Below are 18,649 nucleotides of genomic sequence, written 5' to 3'. Positions count from 1 at the left end.
CCTGGATTCTCTGTAGGCAGGGATTCCCAGCAGCAAGCTTCTTGGTTCAAGCATAACAAGAATCTGGTCTTTCGGCAACCTGCACATAACATAACCTGCTGATCTTTGAGATTAAATTAATTACTGTCACCTGCATGTACTTTCACCAATAACCCGGTGAAAACAGTGAAAATAAATGATCCTTCCACTGTTCACTTTGCAATCAGTACAGTAAGTAGATTGGCATATTTGCTATTGTACCATGGAATTTGCTCTACCTTCTGATTTTTTTAAATAACAAAGTATGTAATAAGATATCAAAGCTGAGCACCTGCTTATTTAAAAGCAAAGTGAAGATACATGAAGTTCCTTCTCTCATAGTACATATTGGTGGCAACAATTCCATTTCAATGAGCCAGACCTCACAGATGCTTCTTATCACTTTGACCTTCCCAATTTTCAAGAAAAACTAAATCCTTATAAAAAGACTACTGGGACATATGTGTCTACTGCAGGTTCCCTACACACACACACACAGAGAGAGAGAGAGAGAGAGAGAGAGAGAGAGAGTTTGCTTTGGCCTATTCTGTACAGTGGACCCTCGACTTATAGACAGCTCGATTTACAGACTTTACGAGCTACAGACTTCTCTGGCTGCAAAATTTAGGTTCGACTTGCAGCCAGAGAATTGACCTACAGACCAGAAAAAAACCAAAATGGAACAAAAATGGAACAAAAACGGCAGGTTACGGGATTAATTGGTTTTCAATGCATTGTAGGTCAATGGAGATTCGACCTACAGACTTTTCGACCTGCACCCACCGTTCCAATACAGATTAATTCCGTAAGTAGAGGGTCCACTGTATTAACAGAGTGGTACAGGAGTAAGGAGAATGAGAAGTTGCAGCACTTGGGGAAACGGGCTTAAAGGCTACAGGCCCAGGTCCAGCAGGCACCCATCTTTACACAATGTGTGTGTGCTGATGTATATTTAAATTATTTATTCTACATAATGTACCATTTTCCCGAAAATAAAACCTAACCTGAAAATAAGCCCTGCTCCCTAAAAAAGCCCCAGTTAAGTGAAACCCCCGCCCTCCACCATTGTGCAGCAACCAGAAAAAGATGGCATGACTGTATTTGAATAAATGTAGATTGCTGTTCATGAAAAAAATAAAACATTCCCTGAAAATAAGTCCTAATGCTTCTTTGCTGCAAAAATAATATTAGACCCTGTCTTATTTTCGGGGAAACACAGTACCTCTGATTATACTGGAATATATTTTATACATATAGGACCCACTGGGCTGAATCTTGCTATATTTCAATAGTGTTGAAAAGTGCAAGTGTTGAGCTAGGATGGAGGAGCTCCAGATTCAAGTCCATGAAGCTTATACCCTGGCAGGGTTGCCAAGTCAGCAGAACCCTATTCCCTAAAATTTAAGAGACAAGGTGGTAGAGCCCTGTGATATCACATGACAGCACAGTGATGGAATAGATGAATTATGAGTGACAGCTCCCACCCAGACATTGTCCTCCTGCTGCTTGTGTAACAAAAGTCTCATGATGGCAGAATGATCCCATCACTGCCATATCAAATATATATATATCAGCTCCTCCTGATATTTTTAAGAATGTTTACTGTAAGACATATATGTAGAATAAACTAACATTGCTTGAAACATGTGGTTTGATGCAGACTTGTGCCTGATGTACTTATAACAGTTTCGTATCGTCCTCCTTATTCAGACATAGTGAGAGACAAGCTATCAGACCAACAGATCCAATAGACTCCTAAATGAATAACGTAACAGACTACTTCTAAAGACATGTCTAACAGACAGTTTTCAGAATATCTAACTCAATAATAGCCACTTGTGTTATCTATCTGGCAGTTAACCCTCTTAACATCTATTGGCTCATGCCAGACATAATCTGATTGGTTATATATGTTCTAATATGTAAATTAGACAACTCTAACAATGTTGTATACACATACAGGCAAGTTTATATGTTCCGACACTTGTGATGATACAATGGGGCTGGGCTGAGTCGGGGGGGGGAACCCACATAAAACATTTTGAACTTATTGAAGTAGAAGATTGTTGCGACAATAAAATGGGGGAGGGGAGACACATGCACATTAGCTTGAGCTCCTCAAAATAAAGTGTGTGTTTGTGTGTGTGTGTGTGAAAGAGAGAGAGAGAGAGAGAGAGAGAGAGAGATTAAATATATTAAATAAATTACTTTGAGGTTCTAAGTATCATATATTACAAAAAGAACTTGGTTTATCTATTCCCACAAATTTCAACAGCATTTCCAGTCAGTTTCCAATGTGCTTAGCCCCTTTTAGAAAGAAGATACCAGCCAAGATGCATTGGCTAGGAGCAATGAAGAAACAAAAGTGAATTGTTAACCAGCCATTCAGATGGAGAGAGGGAGGTCTGAATTCCCTCCAAGGCCCTTGATTTATGGCTTGTGATAATATGTTGTGGAGCACCACAACCCAGAGTGCTGTGCGGCATGACCTGTAAAAATAAGTCTATTAACCCTAATCAATCTCCCATTATCCACCCTTGCTTGCAATTTAGCCAGCAAAAAAGAGTCACCGAGGGGCTCTCAGCCTAGTTTGAACTAATCCCATTGTCTTTCATAATCAGGGGGCCTTGGAAAGAAAGTGACTTCTTTCCTGAAGCTGCAGTATAATCATCCAGTGGAGATTTTTAAGCCCTCCTCCCATTTCATCTTTTAATGAGAAAATGGAGAATTGTTTTCTTTCTGAATTGCCAGGCTAATTGAGGGCTGTAAGTCTTGCGGTGTTCCAGGCCCTGGTGGGTATAGGTTCCCAGGACTTCCACAAGGCATGCCAGCTCGGTAGCAGGTAAACACTTCTGACAAAACGTCCTCCTCAAACCTAGTGAGAGAATTTACTCCTATTAAGTGCCTGATAAGAACAACTAATTATGGAGGCTATCGCAGATTGGCTATGCCTTGGAAGGGGTTTCTTTAGCCTTTTGTTGCATCCATTTGAAAGACAACATTGGTTCAACCTCTCAAGGGAAGGGAGGTGGGAGCTGGTACGTTGCCCTTTATGGTCTACTGCTAATGCACTGAGAGCAGAAAATGTTGCTTGCATCCTTACCAGGACAACGTTGCCTCCAGAATTGCTCTCTGATTGAGTCCTTTTCTGTCCATATGTGAAGAGTCTGGAGCTTCACTAAAATTGATAATAAAAGTGATAATTTAATATGTTGATTCAGAATATTCAAAGGGCTTCTTCCACTTTAATTTAGCAATATCTCACTATACAGTATTCCTTTATCCGACCTAGGGCCATTTTCAACCTAATATAGTATGTAGCTTCTGCTGTTTTCTTTGTTGGAAAATTTATGATCCTGCCTCTTTCCTAATGCTCTGAGCTGGATTTCAGTGAAACTGTAAATAAATAATGTCTTTCTTTTCTTTTTCTTTTTTATTTCTATTTTGCTTTTACCTGTAATAAGATTATGAAGATCTAAAATGAATCTCACTCTCATACACACACTCACACTCTCTCACACACACTTTCCCACCTTTTTCTATTTCTGCTTACAAAACTTGAAGGAAGGTTCACTTTACCAATAAGACATGGAGAGAAGAAGAGCAAGGGATAGAATGGATAACAGGCTTGCCCCTGTTCTTAAATATGTGGCCCTAATAAGTAATCATTGGTCCTCAAAAGCTTTCACGGCCAAGATCCGATGGTTGTTGTGGGTTTTCCGGATTGTTTGGCCGTGTTCTTAACTTTTTTTCTTCTACCTAACATTTCATTAGTCTCTGTGGCCAGCATCTTCAGAGGACAGGAGTCAGAATTCTGTCTGTACTCTGGTGCAGTTTGCTTGGATAGTTGAGTATTTATAGCTGTGGGATCACCTTTTGTCCTGTTCAGGAATTGGGTGATTATGGTGATCAACGTGTCTTTTGTTGTGGATGTATTGATGTGATAAGGGGGAGAGATTATCTGTCACTGTGATTGATGAGTGTTGTTAGTGGGTCTTTTGTGTGCAGTGATCACCGGTCCTTGTGGCTGGGTAGAGGTCGTTGACCTTTTGCACACTGTATTTTTCAGTGATGGGAGCCAGGCTTTGTTGAGTTTTAAACTTCTTTCTTTTTTTGTTGAGGCTCTGCTGGTGTTTGTGGATTTCAATGGCTTATCCGCCAGGCTTTGTTGAGTTTTAAACTTCTTTCTTTTTTTGTTGAGGCTCTGCTGGTGTTTGTGGATTTCAATGGCTTATCCGTGCAATCTAACATAATGATTGCTGGTGTTGTCCAGTACTTCTATCTTTTGAAATAGAGTTTCATGTCCAGCTTGTTTTAGGGCATGTTCAGCTACTGCTGATTTTTCTGGTTGTTTTAGTCTGCAGTGTCTCCCATGTTCTTTGATTCTGGTGTGGATGCTACGTTTTGTGGTTCTAATATATACCTGGCCACAACTGCAAGGTATCCAGTATAGTCCTGCAGTGGTGAGGGGGTCCCTTCTGTCCTTTGCTGACTGTAACATATTTTTGTGGTGGGCTTTAATACTGTTTATGGGTTGTGTTTTTTAAAAAGTTTCCCCATGAGGTCCATGACCCCTTTGATGTATGGCAGAAATAACTTTATTTGTGGGTGTCTGTTTTTCCTCTTCAGTTTGGTGTTGTTTTCTTGGTTTGATGGCTCTTGTGAATTCATTCTTGGAGTAGCCAAGATGACGTAGGAGCATTTTCCAGAACAGGATGTTCTGATCAAGAAGCCCAACAACTGCATATGGACATCCTCACTTATGTTGATGATGAACTGTTTGGAGAGATGAAGTGGGGAAAGGAGGGCAAGATCCATAATCCCAATCCCTGAAACAGACTCTTATTTTAATTTTATATTTTTAACCATGTATGTGCATAATTCTTTTTCCGGTGTATTTCCTTCTGGTCTTTCAGGTGCATCACTTACTGTAGAAACAAACACATTGGTGAGACAGACTGTGTATTTGTGTATTTCTGATCAGGGTGTTGCTGATAAAGCTTCCTTTGACCACCTTCTGGTGATGCAGCAAAAGCATCCTGGGCAGAAATCAGGAAATAGGAACCAGGGACACACTTCTGCCATAACGTTCCTGAATAATGACAAATAATTGCACCATGCCATGGATATCCAGACACCTGTGGTAAATCAGTTGTGTTTTATTTTTCCAAGCCATCTGATACTATTCAAAAACACTGAAATAATATGAGTGGAGCCTCACCCTCACAAAATTGATTTTAAAACCATGGCACTGGAAAACATAATAAATATGATATTAACATTTGCTTCCAAGAGGCTTTTAAATCCATCATTCCCTGATTTGTGAATTTATCCATGTCAGCTATGGTTTTTTCCCCCTTTGCCGCCTTCTAATAGCAAACCTAGGAGGCGTCAACAAGACTGAAGCCAACACAAGGCCTCTGAGAAACAAGATAGAGCTACAGTACGTATCAGGATGCTCAAGGGATCCTGAAGTTTCCAGAGGTATAGAACAGGAAAAAAAGAATAAAGAAAAGCCCAATAAGCCAAGCTGGATCATACCAAAGCCTTGCCTGGTCTGGCATTCAGTTCAAACAGTGGCCAATAAGAGCACATGGGGGCCACAGCATCCACAGAAGATTAACCATGCTGAGTGGCCTTCTGCAGCCTTGGAATTTTGGGGTAGCAGTTCAAAGAGGAAGACAGAAAATGGCAGGGGGGGGGTTGTGAATTTGCCTGATTTAGATGTTTGCCACATGTGTGTTTAGTCGTTTAGTCGTGTCCGACTCTTCGTGACCCCATGGACCAGAGCACGCCAGGCCCTCCTGTCTTCTACTGCCTCCCGGAGTTGTGTCAGGTTCATGTTGGTTGCTTCGCAGACACTGTCCAGCCATCTCATCCTCGGTCGTCCCCTTCTCCTCTTGCCATCACACCTTCCTAACATCAAGGTTTTTTCCAAGGACTCTTTTCTTCTCATGAGATGGCCAAAGTACTGGAGCCTCAGCTTCAGGATCTGTCCTTCAAGTGAGCATTCAGGGTTGATTTCCTTTAGAACTGATAGGTTTGTTCTCCTTGCAGTCCAGGGGATTCTCAAGAGCCTCCTCCAGCACCACAATTCAAAAGCATCAATTCTTCGGCGGTCTGCTTTCTTTATGGTCCAGCTCTCACTTCCATACATCACTACAGGAAAAACCATAGCTTTGACTATTCGGACTTTTGTTGGCAAGGTGATGTCTCTGCTTTTCAAGATGCTGTCAAGATTTGTCATCGCTTTCCTCCCAAGAAGAAGGCGCCTTTTAATTTCAGGGCTGCTGTCTCCATCTGCAGTGATCATGGAGCCCAGGAAGATAAAATTTGACACTGCCTCCATATCTTCCCCTTCTATTTCCCAGGAGGTGATGGGACCAGTGGCCATGATCTTAGTTTTTTTGATGTTGAGTTTCAGACCGTTTTTTGCACTCTCCTCTTTCACTCTCATTACAAGGTTCTTTAATTCCTCCTCACTTTCTGCCATCAGAGTGGTATCATCTGCATATCGGAGGTTGTTGATATTTCTTCCGGCAATCTTAATTCCGGCTTGGGTTTCTTCCAGTCCAGCCTTCCGCATGATGTATTCTGCATATAAGTTAAATAAGCTGGGGGACAATATACAGCCTTGCCGTACTCCTTTCCCAATTTTGAACCACTCAGTTGTTCCATGACCAGTTCTAACTGTTGCTTCCTGTCCCACATATAGGTTTCTCAGGAGACAGATAAAGTGGTCAGGCACTCCCATTTCTTTAAGAACTTGCCATAGTTTGCTGTGGTCCACACAGTCAAAGGCTTTCGCATAGTCAATGAAGCAGAAGTAGATATTTTTCTGGAACTCTCTGGCTTTCTCCATAATCCAGCGCATGTTAGCAATTTGGTCTCGAGTTCCTCTGCCTCTTCGGAATCCAGCTTGTACTTCTGGGAGTTCTCGGTCCACATACTGCTGAAGCCTACCTTGGAGGATTTTGAGCATAACCTTGCTAGCGTGTGAAATGAGTGCAATTGTACGGTAGTTGGAGCATTCTTTGGCACTGCCTTTCTTTGGGATTGGGATGTAGACTGATCTTTTCCAATCCTCTGGCCACTGTTGAGTTTTCCAAACTTGCTGGCATATTGAATGTAGCACCTTAACAGCGTCATCTTTCAAGATTTTAAATAGTTCAACTGGAATGCCATCACCTCCACTGGCCTTGTTGTTAGCCAGGCTTTCTAAGGCCCACTTGACTTCGCTCTCCAGGATGTCTGGCTCAAGGTCAGCAGCTACATTGTCTGGGTTGTCCGGGATATCCAAATCTTTCTGATATAATTCCTCTGTGTATTCTTGCCACCTCTTCTTGACGTCTTCTGCTTCTATTAGGTCCCTCCCATTTTTGTCTTTTATCATGTTCATCTTTGCGCAAAATGTTCCTCTAATATGTCCAATTTTCCTGAACAGATCTCTGGTCTTTCCTTTTCTGTTATCTTCCTCTATTTCTTTGCATTGTTCATTTAAGAAGGCCCTCTTGTCTCTCCTTGCTATTCTTTGGAAGTCTGAATTCAAGTTTCTGTAACTTTCCCTATCTCCCTTGCATTTTGCTTCCCTTCTCCTCTCTGCTATTTCTAAGGCCTCGTTGGACAGCCACTTTGCTTTCTTGCATTTCGTTTTCTTTGGGATGGTTTTTGTTGCTGCCTCCTGGACAATGTTACGAGTCTCTATCCAAAGTTCTTCAGGCACTCTGTCCACCAAATCTAGTTCCTTAAATCTGTTCTTTACTTCCACTGTGTATTCATAAGGGATTTGGTTTAAATTATACCTGAGTGGCCCAGTGGTTTTTCCTAATCTCTTCAGTCTAAGCTTGAATTTTGCTATGAGAAGCTGATGATCAGAACCGCAGTCAGCTCCAGGTCTTGTTTTTGCTGACAGTATAGAGCTTCTCCATCTTTGGCTGCAGAGAATATAATCAATCTGATTTCGATATTGCCCATCTGGTGATTTCCATGTATAGAGTCGCCTCTTGTGTTGTTGGAAAAGAGTGTTTGTGATGACCAGCTTATTCTCTTGACAAAACTCTATTAGCCTTTGTCCTGCTTCGTTCTGAACTCCAAGGCCAAACTTCCCTGTTGTTCCTTTTATCTCTTGGCTCCCTACTTTAGCATTCCAGTCCCCTAGAATGAGAAGAACATCTTTCTTTGGTGTCAGTTCTAGAAGGTGTTGTAAATCTTCATAGAATTGTTCAATTTCAGTCTCCTCAGCAATGCTGGTTGGTGCATAAACTTGGATTATTGTGATGTTGAATGGTCTGCCTTGGATTTGTATTGACATCATTCTATCATTTTTGAGATTGTATCCCATTACAGCTTTTCCCACTCTTTTGTTGACTATGAGGGCTACTCCATTCCTTCTACGGGATTCTTGCCCACAATAGTAGATATGATAATCATCTGAGCTGAATTCGCCCATTCCTGTCCATTTTAGTTCACTGATGCCCAGGATGTCGATGTTTATTCTTGCCATCTCCTGTTTGACCACCTCCAGCTTCCCAATGTTCATAGATCTTACATTCCAGGTTCCTATACAGTATTTTTCTTTGCAGCATTGGATTTTCCTTTCACTTCCAGGCACGTCCACAGCTGAGCGTCCTTTCGGCTTTGGCCCAACCACTTCATTAGCTCTGGAGCTACTTGTACTTGTCCTCCGCTCTTCCTCAGTAGCATGTTGGACGCCTTCCGACCTGAGGGGCCCATCTTCCAGCGTCATATCTTTTAGCCTTTTGTTTCTGATCATGGGGCGTTCTTGGCAAAGATACTGGAGTGGCTTGCCATTTCCTACTCCAGGTGGATTGCGTTTAGTCGGAACTCTCCACTACCAACATACGTGGTATATTGGAGGACAACTTGGTTATCTGGTTGAACTATTCATGAATGAATGCCACAACATTTTGTTGCAGGGCCTTGTCTTAAACAACTGAAAGCTGAGCCTCTCAGTATTTTAATGAAATCTGCACATTATGAAAAAAAATTGTTTGGCCCTGAGGCTTGTTTAACCCTTATGTATAGTGATTACTGTTGCAAGCGATTGATTCTCTGATGCGTTCTGAAAATGAAATGCTAACTATTTCTGTGGAAATAAAAAACAGCTGTCACACAATACAAAGGCAGGAGTAGGTAGCACCTTTATAGACCTCTGAAGAAACTGTGTAATCTGCAAGCTTTCATGGATCAGAGATGCCCAGTGTCTTAGAGTCCAAAAAGTCTTGCCCACTGGATTTTGCCTGGTGTTTGTCTTAGATGTAAGTTGAGAGAGGATGCAGGCTATGCTGGAGTTATGGCTCTAAAGTTACAGCTGAGGAAGCTGTTGACTGGATTTTGGAAGAAATAAGTGTTTGAAGAACATCATGCAGTCATTCCCACCCCATTTTTTGGCTATGCTTCGAGGGATAACGTTCCCTCTGTGGGCTATGTGAATGCCATATTTGTATTTCCTTTATGAGAGCTCCTGAGGCAACCAAGAGTGAGAACCCTTTAAAAGACTTGCTCTTAAAAGACCTATCAGGACAAAGACTCTGAATAGCAGCCATGTTCCAAGCTGAACCTTGTGTTTTCATTCTCTCCCTTCCCTGCTTTCAGGTGCAGAAGTATCTCCACGTGTTTTGTTCAGTGCAGTACATGCTGGTTTTTATCATAAGAGGTGATGAAAAACACAATTAAAGAGGCTAGTGTGTGGAAATTTACAAAGGACAGTGCAGATACCGGATATTATGGATCTGAGTAAGTTATGGGACTTATTTTATGACTTTAAATCCCCAGGTGTTATTTATAGAGTGTCTTCAGAGATAAATCCATAATTCATCACTGTCTGTGGGAATTTCTCACTGTCCGGAGGAGGAGTTATTCATATTTTTTTAAATGTCTGCCATGGCAAAAGGAGGGAATTAATGCTCAGAAGTCAATGATAATATGCTGGTTTATAGGACTGAGTTATCACCCTGTCAGTACTGAGACACACATCCTGAGCCATGGACAAATCCTTTTGCACCTAAAGCTCAGCTGAAGCTGCCTTTCTCAAACTATTCCACATCAACAGTTCCATTAACCAGTTTCTCTGATTTAACCTTGTCATTTCTTTTCCATACTTAAAATGCTGATGCTTCCTTCCTTCTGTGCTGTTTTTCTCTCCCCACAATTCATGCGAGTGTGCCCTGGAAAGAGGCGGTTTGTCATTTTGCTCTCTGTTGTCCGCATACAATTTCTGCAGTTCACACCTATCATATGAGTCTGTCAAAGAATAACAGGATTTCCAGGACAATGGGTGGGGGCTGAACAAGACTCCCTCTCCCAATCTTGTAAGAGTCTCATTCCTATTTTATTTTATTTTATTTTATTTTATTTTATTTTAATTTATTTATTTATTTATTTATTTATTTATTTATTTATTTATTTATTTATTTATTTATTTAACTCCTATGCTGCTCACACTACCCAAAGTTCACGGGGCGGCTTACAACAATCTAAATACAATAAAAAGATAAAACAACTAAAATACAATTAAAAATTCAGTGCTCTAAAAATTATTCTCCGTTCTGGTGCCTAGCATCACCTTCAGAGAGTCCATAACATGATCCCTTGCCCTGGTGCTTAAAAGGAATTCCCTTCTACCTCCACAATGTATAATATTATAATAATAAAGTGCCATCAAATCAGTTCTGACTTATGGCATGCTTTTTCAGGGCTTTCCTAGCTAATGAGTACTTAGAAGTGGTTTACAATTCCCTTCTTCTGGGGACATCCTGGGGCTGGGCAGCTTGCCCATTGGTTACACCGGCTGCCTCTTCTCACAAGAGACACAGTGGGGTATCGAACTCCCAACCTCTACCTAAACCACTGAACCAGCACCACAATGTGTGGACCATGAATATTTACTACAGGAAAGTGAAGGAGGTGACTTCTTCCACATTGCCATAATTTCTACTAGTTACCTAAGTGCTCATAGTAAAATTCCCCAACACTGTAGACAGTGTGTTGCTCGTTGTTCCTGAGGGAAAGGTGCGCCACATATTTAAACAGCAGGCATTCACTTTGGTTTTCTCAATACCTCACTGTTCTATCCTTCCAGTACAAGGCAAAAACTTTCTATTCAGCCAGGCCTTTGGAAGTTAAGTGCCTCAAACCATAAGAATTTTAATCAATGCACTGGATCTCTTTTTCAAGGAGAACCATTTTTAGTATTTTAATTAAATATTTTGAAGTGTATTCATTTTAATATTACTGCTATAATTAATCCTACTTTTGCATTTGTAAAGTACTGTATTTTAATTTTCTAGCAGTTTAAAACAATTTTGTAAGCCTGCTAGGTCTCACTTCTGAGACAAAGGCAGCATATAAGTACATCTAATAAATACACATATAAAACAAATGAAACAGGTTGGTTTCTAGTACTGAAACCACAGTTTGTTTCTTCTGTGTTCATATTTGTGCCCCCACCCACCCACTCCGTGATCCAGTATTTCTGTGTTTTTACAGCTTATTTTTCAGGACAATCTTTGCTTTGCTTTCTTGTTTTGCTTAGGTTCTCCATTCTAGAATAGAGTACAAGGTTCTCACCTCCCCTTCTAATAGTTGCCAGGTGTTAAAATAAAGGATGCCTTTCATGTGCCTTAATGCCAAGGGGTGAGGAAATATAGTGGCAATGTGAGATCTTGACACTGTTGTAACTATTACCTATTAAATCTATCAGTACTATGTGCTATGGTCATTGCAGAGCGAATGGAATATTAAAAACCTCTCATGAAAGGAGAAGGAAGATGGGAAGTATCATAATGTGCTTAAATGTGTAAATGGTGAAATCGCCACACAAGGACTGTATACTGATCTGTTTTAGAATATGGTAGTTTTGTGTTGTCCGTGTATTGTTTGCCATCAAGTCAGAACCGACTTAAAGCAACCTTAATAGGGCTTTCAAGGTAAGTGAGATATTTAAGGAGTGGTTTTACCAGTTACACACACACACATAAGTTTCTGTGGCCAAGCAGGGATTCAAATCCAAGCCTCTTCCTAGTATGTCACTGTAACCACTATACCACACTGGGTAGAGCTGCGGTAGTATGAAGAAAGAAAATCCAGCAAGACCCCTTTTCTAGGAAGGGTTGTTGGTTTTTTGTTTTTTTTTTTTGAGAAATAATGAAATCATTGAATTGTTTAATGCAGCCTGTCCTGCTCAGCACCCTCCAGAAGTTTTAGATTGCAATTCCTATGACCCCCCGATCAGCATTGCCATTTGGGATGATGGGAGTTGGGTTGGGGAGTATGCTCATTTAAATTTTCATGTAAAGTAAGGGAGCCGATATGAACATAATGATTATTCGTAAGTTACCAGTGCCGACCTTGTTCTGGGGCAGCTGCTTTGCTTCTGACACCACAGCAATCATGCCGGAGTTTTAGACTGGCTGGCTAAATCAAATGGCTGTTCCTCATGCTAGCATTGCAAAAAATATATATTGATGCTAATGTGGAAATTGCCAGAGTAGTGCTTGTGCTTTTCTCTGCAGCTTTTGCGGTGGACTATGCACTTCATGGACGATTGTAGAAATATTAAAAGCAATTCCAAAATAATGTGTTGAAGGTTTGTTGAAGGGCTGCCATTTTGAATACCCTATACACAGAATTAAAGCAGTATGAGCGAACAGCTGCTTTCCAAATTGGCCACATCTATGAGGCAGTTCAGTGTTGCCTTTTTAGGTGTAAATCCATTTGTTAATCCTATTTAAAGTACCGCATTGAGTGAATTGGAACCTAATAAGCCAATACAGGTGGAAGTACCATTTTTTTCATTGGGTCTGTTCTAATGGGGACTAACAATTAGATTTAGACCTTACTTCCCATGGAAGTTCCCTCCTGGGTGTTCAATTTAGATTTAGGAATTTCCTATGCAGAACAACAAGGATACTGTACATGAATGTATTCACTGTGTCCATAACCTTTTTCAGTAAATCTTGGGCTTTCTTTGGAAGATTATTGCTTTGATTTATAGCTCACTTATTAAAGCTAGAACTTCTGAATATTGTGAAAAGTGAAAATGTCAATGCAATAAAGCCATAAAAAAAAAAGATACCGGATTAGCTGGACAAATAGCCTACAAGAATGTTTATGCTGTACAAAACATAATGATATAAAACTATGGTGTGAATCTGGAAATTTCAAACTGAACCTATTATGGAAAGTCTATTCAAAAATACCATTACAATACAAAATTAAAAAGAGAGATGTAAAACTCTGCCAATTTATTGTCACTCCACCCATCTCTTTATATCAGCAATTGTTACTGTGCAAAACTACTTCAGATGAAGACTGCTAAACAATACAGATACCCCAGTCTTGACTGAACAAGCTTGGTTTTATGAAACTAACATTATTGTATCTCAAGCTAGGAATGTACAAACCAGTCTTAAATCATGTCCATACTAGTTTTGCGTGCATTCAGATATAAGCCTCTTTCACCCAAGTTCCATGTCATTCTATGAATTCAAATTTTAAAACACTCAAAAGATTGCACAATTCTCATAGGCTTTTTAAAAATAATTTACACAACTTTTGCATATTTTCCTAATATACACATTTTGGTATATATTTCCACTGATACTTTTTCATGCAGTAGTCCCTAAAGTATACTGTTTATATTTGTGAATTTTCCAGATAAATATATATTTGTATGCAGCTTTTGGGCTGAACTGTGTCCCAAAATTCAGAAGACTGAGGAATACCAGAACCATACACACTCTTGTATTTCTGATCACTAGGGAGAGGATTTCTTTGACATTTCACATTTTCTCTGCAACTTTACATTTGAACTCATAAGCCTTTCTCACCAGATTGCTCATAAATATGTTCAAATCCACCCAGAAGCTCAAACACAGGTTGAAGAAAAAAAATTGACATGTCATGGAAATCCTCCCCATATCACTAAGTATGGGTGTGAACACTGGACAGTAAAGAAAGCTGACAGGAAATAAAAACTGATTCATTTGAAACGTGGTGCTGGAGGAGAGCTTTGTGGATACTCTGGACCAGTGGTTCTTAACCTTTGTTACTCAGGTGTTTTTGAACTGCACCTCCCAGAAACCTCAGCCAGCAGAGCTGATGCTGAAGGCTTCTGGGAGCTGCAGTCCAAAAACATTTGAGTAACAAAGGTTAAGAACCAGTGCTCTGGACTACCAGAATGATAAATAAGTGGATTCTAGAGCAAATCAAGCCTGGGCTATCTCTAGAGGCAAAATGAAGCTGAAACTGGCCTACTTTGGGCACATCATGAGAAGGCAGGATTCTCTGGGATAGGCAATAATGGTTGGAAAAGTGGAAGGTAGCAGGAAAAGAGGAATACAAATTGACTCCCAAAAGGAAGCCACAGGCTTGAGTTTGCAAGAGCTGAAGAGGGCTGTTGAGGACAGAACATTCTGGAGATCACTCATTTATAGGGTTGCCATAAGTAAGAGAGGACTTAGCACACAACAACAAGTTCAAGAGATAACTGTATGTCAATACACAAATGTGAAGTCCATGAAGGGTGAATTAGCCCTGTTCATCTTAAGGTAGAGTTGAAACAAAATTCTCCACAACGCCTGGCATTAGCCAGACCAATCAGTGGTGCCCTTTATAAAAGCCCTCCCATTGGTCATTTCCATTTCCAGACAAGTATCAGAAGAGATTATGGAAATGCTTGGTTGTCCTGGAGCCCATTTGGCTGGCATATGTGCAAAATGGAAAGCATGTAATGAAGCCGTGTAGAGAGAAGAAAGTATTTGTATGCCTGCTTTATAAAAATGGGGGGAAAAAAAGGAAAACTGTTGTAGGAGATTTCAGCCATTTTGCCAGGCATCAGTGAGCATGACTTCTACCAGCCTCCTTGGAAAGGGAAGTGTGAAAGCCGATTACCTAGACTTGGTTTCTCCCTTGAGGAATTTCCATCATTCCCCATTTGGCTTTTATTTGATCTCTGGGAAACCCAACAGTAAATCAGAGCTGCGCTGCCTTCAAGCACATTGTAGATAGGCTCTTTCAGCCAAAGGAGGGGAAAGCAAGGTAATTTATTTTTAGTGGCCTGTTCCCATGAATCCACTTACTACTTTGCAGTGATGTTGTATATGTGCTGCACTTCTAAAGAGGCCTCTCTTTATAGGGATTAGGGTGCATAATGGGCATTTAATAACCAAAAAAATTGAAATAAACATGCATAGCTGAGAACATGTAGAGTAATGCTGTAAATCAGGGCTAATCCACTAGTTACCATATCCCCTGGAGAACCAAACCTCCATAAAGAATAGGCTTGGCCCAGAGTGACTGTGAAACACATAACACCACAGTGTTCTCAGGGCAGTTTTTTCATAGTTGTTTCCTACACATAATAATCCAGAGACCAAGCTTCCATATGGGTAGGGAGAGACCCCACTTGATCTGGAGGCACGATTTTATTCTTGCTGTGTGTGTGTGTGTGTGTGTGTGTGTGTGTGTGTGTGAGAGAGAGAGAGAGAGAGTGTGAGTGTGTGTGTGTGTGTGTGTGTGTGTGTGTGTGTGTGAGAGAGAGAGAGAGAGAGAGAGAGAGAGAGAGAGAGGATCTTGCCTGTCCACCCAAGACATATAAGGACAAATAACAGAAAGTAAGAAAAGACTGAGGTAAACTGTCAAACTAAATGTAGCGGAAACAGAATCAAAGATATAAAAGAAAAGCTATGATCTAGGCAAGGCAGGAAGAAAGACTGACAGATGAAGACTGGGTCAGTCAGAGCAACTGTTGATTTTTATATCATGCAATTCTTCTAAGCAATGATTGATTGAATGCACTCTATGCAGATTCCTCTTCTGCACATCCCAGAGAAAAATGAGTGTACTTAAGACTTCTGTTCTTCATGGGTGGCGTGTGACACCAAAACTACCTCCTCCTTTCACATAATCTCTGATACGATATATTAGGGATTGTGAAATAAAGGGTAAACACCAGAATGCCAAATATAATCCAAGTGCAACCCATCTCATTTTGCTTCTGACTTTAAACTGTAAGAATTAATGTTGCAGTAGTGGCCATAGTTATCTTTTGGCAAAATATCTGTCTGGCTTTATCTGACATAAGCCTTCAACCCCATCACTGCCATGCACGTTTCACACACACTAAGGAAAGCAGAGGTCCAGGAGGCCAACGAGGGTCAAGGTGCCTGACTCATCTTTTTTGCTTCTGCAGCTTAGCATCCTCCAAAGACTGAGGAGTGACATGATAGCCGTCTTCAAATATTTGAAGGGCTGTCGCGAGGAAGATGGAGCAGGCTTGTTTTGGTGAGCTCCAGAGGATAGGACTCAAAGTAAGAGGTGCAAATTACAAGAATTACAAGAAAGCCAATTTTGTATGAACTGTTTGACAGCAGTGCAAAGTGCTTTGGGAGATACTTGGTGAATTTAGTTTTTTAAATGGAAGTTGAATGGCCACTTGTGGAAGTTCTTTGAGTGAAAATTTCCTCTTCTGTAGGGAGCTTGACCGCTGGAATCCCTTTTGGTTCTATGATTTTATTCTCCCACATTCTTTCTTTTATGCTGGTCTATTGCTCTTTCTTACTCTTCCTAATCTGGTAATCATTCAGCTTGAACCAACTTAAGAGTCCAGCAAGGGCCTTTAATTACGGGTTATTAACAGGTATCAGCTGGTTGGAAAACTAAGTGAATTGGCTGATAAGTCAGTAGTTTAGGTATCTGGCTGTGGAGCCAAACGATAGGAGTTCAGTTCCTCACAGTGCCTCCTATGAGTAGAGCCACTCTATATGGTCTTGGGCAAAAGCTGCACAGTTCCAGAGCACCCCGACAAGAAGGGAAGGGTGAACCACTTTTGAGTATTCTCTACCTGGAAAACCCCGAAAAGGGTTGTCATTGTAACGGCCTCCTTCTACCTCACCAAGGAAGGTCGCTACGTCACTCCACTGTTACTCTTCTGGTAGTCTGCCACCATCCATCCCCTGCAATAAGTATCTTCAGGCCGGAATGGATTTCAAACAAAATAACTAAAGTTTATTGATTGGTACATTAAGATTGGTATAACAAATAAATCAGGTAATCACATAAAGAAAGGCTCTAGCTCACACAGACTCATATCTCCACACAATCTGATCACTATCTCATCTCAACACTCACAGATCCTGATCTGCCCCTCACACACATTCACACCCCTATACAGTGGTGCCTCGCTTAGCGAGTGCACCGTATAGCGATGTTTCCGTATAGCGATCCCTTTTTCGGGATCGCTATACGGAAACATACCCGATCTTCGCAATGGGGAAAACCCGCATTGCGAAGATCGGGTATTGCGGCGGCCATTTTGGAGCCGCCGAACAGCTGTTCGGCGGCTCCAAAATGGCCGCCGGAAGCCCGGAAATGGCTGCCGGCAGCCGTTTTCACGCCCTGCCCTCGCTTAGCGAGGGCGCGAAAATGGCTGCCGGCAAGGGGAATCCTCGCTGAACGGGTAAGTAAGCAAGGTATTGGAACGCATTAAACTAAGTTTAATGCTTTTCAATACGTTTTCCCTACCCGTTTAGTGACGATTCCGCATAGCGAGGGTTAATCCGGAACGGATTAACCTCGCTATGCGGGGCACCACTGTATATCCCAGCTCCTCCCCCTGATGTCCCACCTTCCGACCACCATTGGATGTTAACACTCCAGCCTAAACCTTGAAGGACAGGTGACATCATAGCTGTTTGTAACAGTCATAAGTCAGAATTGACTTGATGGCACACTGTTGTTTGTTTGTTTGTTTGTTTGTTGTTATCATGCTAAATTTCATGTTTTGACCTCTTTCTCAGAAATTTTTCAGGGCAAGCAAACATGGCTCTTGGAAAACTTATTTGGAGACATAAATTACTCAGTTATTTAAGCTAGGAAATCAACAGTAACCATGCAGAATGTCACATACAGTATATACAGTTTTGGAGACCTTTAGGGAGAAACAAACAAACAAACAGAACAGGTGCTCTGGATAACTCATTTTGAGATACGGCTTACTCAGTTATTTCAGAAGGAAATTCAGGATTCAAATTTCATAGTTTTAGTTCTTATAATTTCAGACTTTTTTGGAAAAAAGCAAGCACATTTTTTAAACAAGCACATAAACTTTCAGAAGTATTTATAAGACATGGTTCTGTACTTCCTGGGTAAATTCAGGCCAGTTTGCAGAGGAGTGTCCTTAGGATAAAGTCCAGAATGTGTTGCTCTTTAAAGGTCAGCATACTGTCTTGATATTGGGTGGGCAGCAAAGGGGATGGGAGAGCCGTCTTCTCCCTGATATGCCCCTAATCACACACGTGGCTGACCCTGTTTCAACAGGGAGATCTGAGGATTTGCAAGAAGATTTTGAGATCTCTGAAATGCCAAGGTTGGAGGTGAATCTTGCAAAGCCCAGACAATCCTAATCTGGCAGGGGGCAGGGAGGGGAGGTAAATGCTAATGGATACATGAGGAAATCTCAAGCAAGAAGATGCGCATGGGTGAAAATAGGCAGCACTGAAGTCTCTAGAAAGGAAGGTGTTACTGTAGAACAGGCGTGATCAATACAGCTCACAAGCTGCGTGCAGCCTTCAGTCCATGTGTAAAGCCCCTAGATACCCCTCTCCCTATG

At 41.1% G+C, this 18,649-nt stretch overlaps 1 long non-coding RNA gene across 4 annotated transcripts in view; it reads left to right on the top strand.

The window, feature by feature from the left end:
• Window positions 1-18,649, top strand: part of LOC140704539 (uncharacterized) — a 61,172-nt gene that overhangs the window by 10,416 nt on the left and 32,107 nt on the right. For 2 of the 4 annotated variants that reach the window (XR_012083776.2, XR_013541985.1), the window contains exon 2: window positions 9,634-9,774. This is a non-coding gene — a long non-coding RNA (uncharacterized LOC140704539). Of the gene's footprint in view, window positions 1-9,633; window positions 9,775-16,231; window positions 16,350-18,649 lie in introns of all 4 variants that reach the window. The other 2 variants (XR_012083777.2, XR_013541984.1) reach the window with 2 other exon arrangements.

This window comes from Pogona vitticeps, chromosome 2, assembly GCF_051106095.1.
Source record: "Pogona vitticeps strain Pit_001003342236 chromosome 2, PviZW2.1, whole genome shotgun sequence".
Lineage (NCBI taxonomy): Eukaryota > Metazoa > Chordata > Lepidosauria > Squamata > Agamidae > Pogona > Pogona vitticeps.
Note: the sequence above shows the minus strand (reverse complement) of the source record. Positions and strands in the feature narration are given on the sequence as shown.